Source organism: Pongo abelii, chromosome X (genome assembly GCF_028885655.2).
Source record: "Pongo abelii isolate AG06213 chromosome X, NHGRI_mPonAbe1-v2.0_pri, whole genome shotgun sequence".
NCBI classification, from domain to species: Eukaryota; Metazoa; Chordata; class Mammalia; order Primates; family Hominidae; genus Pongo; species Pongo abelii.
Genome location: NC_072008.2, coordinates 120,861,746 through 120,865,605, shown reverse-complemented (window position 1 = coordinate 120,865,605; position 3,860 = coordinate 120,861,746). Strand labels below are relative to the sequence as shown.

At 41.2% G+C, this 3,860-nt stretch overlaps 1 non-coding gene across 1 annotated transcript; it reads right to left on the bottom strand.

Annotated features, from left to right (window-relative positions):
• Positions 1–269: 269 nt before the first annotated feature.
• Positions 270–376, bottom strand: LOC112131117 (U6 spliceosomal RNA). Its single transcript, XR_002913265.1, has one exon. It is a non-coding gene; the product is annotated as a U6 spliceosomal RNA (small nuclear RNA).
• Between the last annotated feature and the right edge of the window lie 3,484 nt (positions 377–3,860).

The window sequence follows — 3,860 nt, the reverse complement described above, 5'->3', positions numbered from 1 at the left end:
GAAATTTTTGCAGAGCTGAAAAGTGATCACAGTGGCAATACTTAAATACACAAACTAGAATGAAAGAAGATTGATAGAACATCATTTAACTTCTCTGGCCTCTATTTCTACATCTGTATTTAAGCCATGGTCATAGATAGTGGAAGCCAAGAAAGTGCATATGAAAATTTGTACATATACTTCATTGTCTTCTGGTTGTAAGTATCAAGAAAATAAGGAGGGCTTAGGACCTCCCTAAGAGTGCCCCAACTTTTTTAAAAAATCTTTTTTTTTTAATGGAATGCTTCAAGAATTTATGTGTCATCCTTGTCCAAGGGCTATGCTAATCTTATCTGTATCATCCCATTTTTAGTATATGTGCTGCTAAAGTGAGAACCCCACCGTTTTCTAAGGAGTAAAGTGGGGCTAGAGGGTAAGAGGTGCTAGTCATTCTAACCCTCCATTGATGTTTTAAAATGGAAGACAAGGCCATGTTCTTTGAAATGATTCTACTCCACATAGTTCTCTTTCCCTGGCATGCTTGACTTTGCTCATCCAGCAGTGATTAATCTCTGGTTATGGAATCAGCTATCTTCTTTATCTAGCACTTTTGCGGGAAGAACAGTGTACACTGTTGATAGAAATAACATGATTCATTGAGAGAAAACTTGAATTTCAGGATATTCTGATAATAACCAAAGCATGTGGAGTGAGCTCATTTTCCAATGAGGAGTCATTGGAAAATGTGGAGACAGCAAAAGATTAAAGCCGTGTGAGTGCACTGCCAGAACAGCATTCGGAAAACTATGGCAACAACTCATGATGGTGGAAGAAGTGCTATGGCACCTGTGAGCAGCTCATAGCAGCAGAATCACTAGAAAGCCATAGAGGGTCCTCCAGCACTTATATCCTTTTTTTTTTTTTCTCTTGAGACAGAGTCTTGCTCTGTCTCCCAGGCTGGAGTGCAGTGGTGCAACCTTGGCTCACTGCAACTTTGCCTCCTGATTGAAGTAATTCTCCTGCCTCAGCCTCCTGAGTAGTTGGGATTACAGGCACCCGCCTGCAGAGACAGGGTTTCACCGTGTTGGCCAGGCTGGTCTCGAACTCCTGACCTCAAGTGATCTGCCCGCCTAGGCCCCCTAAAGTGCTGGGATCACAGGCATGAGCCTCAGTGCCTGGCCCACTTATAGCCTCTTGTTTACAACATTCAGGACTTTGAAAACCTCAAAGGGGGACATTGAAGTATTGCCATATTGTATTTTTGTCCCTGTGAAAAATGTCTACTTCAACATTTTGTGGTTGTAATATTTGCAAGTGGGGTGGCTGAGTATGGTTTATTTCCCAGGTACTTGGTCAGAGGCTTCAGCCAAAGGAAATGCTATATAAGCTAAATGTGGCCCTTCATAAGAACGCTGCAGGAGCTTCAGACTCAAAGGTTATGTGGAAAAGAGACTGTAGAAGCACATACTTCTTTGATTACCTGGAAATTTGGGGTTAAAAGGATATGAACTTTTTTTCTTTTTTTTGAGACAAGATCTGGCTCTATTACCCACGCTGGAGTGCAGTGACGTGATCTCAGCTCACTGCAACCTCTGCCTCCCGGGTTCAAGCAATTCTCTCACCTCCCAAGTAGCTGGGACTACAAGCGTGCACCACCATGCCTGGCTAATTTTTGTATTTTTGTAGAGACAGGGTTTCACCGTGTTGGCCAGGCTGGTTTCAAACTCCTGACCTCAAGTGATCTGCCCGCCTCGGCCTCCCAAAGTGCTGGGTTTACAGGTGTGAGCCACTGTGGCTGGCCTAAAAGGATATGAACTTTTAAAGTGTTTTGATATGCATTTTTCAATACTCCTCTAATTAGTTTTAGATGACAGGTTCTGCTTTAAAAAGACAGTGGTTTATGTTGTGCTCACATGACTGTCTGGGGATAGCTAATCCAGCCAGGTCTGCATGAAAAGTACGCAGCTTTATTGCATGAGGCCAACAAGGGCCTTGGGCTACTCTCAACTTGTTCTGCCATGCCTAGGGTGTTTCCCTCATTTGTTTGATCAAAGGTGGCTCAATGCCAGGACCACATTCTAACAAGCAGGCTGGAGGAAAGGAAAAACAGGTAAGGGGAGAAAAGGTCTATTCTCTTTAAAGGCCTGACTCGAGGGATTGGAGATAACACTTCTATTTACATCTCTTAGACCAGAACTTAATCACCTGCCACATATAGCTGAAAGGACACTCAGAACTGTAGTATTTGTTTTGTGTGGCCACGCGCCCAGCTACAACTTGGGGCTTCCATTACCACTGAAGGAAGGGACAGTGAATATTAGGAGACAGCTAGTAATCTCAGCCACATCACCTCCAAAAAGGATTGCATCAATTCACATTTCTACCAGTAGTCTGAGAGAAAGCCCACACTTTATGACTATTTTTAATTTTTTTGGTCTGCTCTGTCAATAGACTTGAGGGCAGGAAGCACTGTGTCTTGCTTGTTTTCATATCTGCAGCATTGAGTACAAACTGGATCTCAGGAAATGCCTGTGAAATAAAGATCTGGATGGATGCCTGTGGCCATGTCAGCACCAATATAGCAAGCAAAGGTATAAATTAAGCACAGGTTATAAAAATAGAGACTTTAAGGAACCTTAAAAAACATTGTCTAGCCTAGGCTCAAAAGCAGTTATCAAAACAACGAGAAAGTGGGAGAAGTAAGTAGACCTACCATTTAGGATTATGAGGTGGATTTAGTCTTTAAGCCGACGAGTATAAGGAACCAGTTGTCTTAAAGCTGGAAATTCATTTCTATGAAGGGCGATCAGTCTGCTGCAAAACAATAAAGCTCTGCCTACAGGCAACTGAACAGTGACTTTTTTTTTTAAGTCATAAGCACTTTAAAAAAGTAAGCTTACAAAGTTGCAAGTTTAATCTACAAGTGACATAATGGAAAATATTATTCTGAAGCCAAAAAACTAATGAAAAATGTACTGTGAAGAGAGGATGCCCCAGTATTTTAAAAATAAGGATAGCCAGTGATGCAAAAATATATTAATTTCCACTAATGGAAAAGAGGAACATCAGTAGGAGAGAGGAAAAGAGGGAAAAAAGAAAAAAAGAAAAGTAGAAAGAAGAAAAAAAGACGAGAGGGCCAGGAGAGAGGAGGGCATGAGGAAGAAGCAGACGGCAAGAGCCTGAAATGATGAACTAGCTGCCCTCCATGTTCTGCATTCCAAATAGCCTGCTTAGCTAAGCCAGAATAAACAGAATTTTGCCTAGAGATATGCACTTACTAAAACTCTTTGGGAATATGCACAGCTATATTGTTTGATCTCTTAGTTTCAAAATTTTCAAAATACAATAAAGTCTATGTGTTCCTATTCTGCATTTTGAAATTAGGACTAGAACCAGAATTTCTGCCATTCCTTTGATTCAGATCTTTGGTCTGAATCATATAAGCCAAGGACTAACAACCACAATTTTAAACTGCCTTACAAAAATATATAATAGTAAGTTTTTTTTTTCTAATGAGTTTTGCTGCAGAAAACAAATTTAGAAGAAAAATAAAACCTCAGATTGCACACAGAAAGTAGAAATGTTCTATAGTCTGGAGAAAGGGCAGGTTTTTAAAAAATAATATTGTATTAGAAATGCTAGAAGTCGGAGATAGCTTTGCAAAACTTTATTTTTTGAGATGCAGTCTCACCCTGTCACCCAGGTTGGAGTGCAATGGCGGGATCTTGGCTCACTGCAACTTCTGCCTCCCGGGTTCAAGTGATTCTCCTGCCTCAGCCTCCTGAGCACTTGGGATTACAGGCGCGTGCCACCACGCCCGGATAATTTTTTTGTATCTTTAGTAGAGACAGGGTTTCACCATGTTGGCCAGGTTGGTCTCA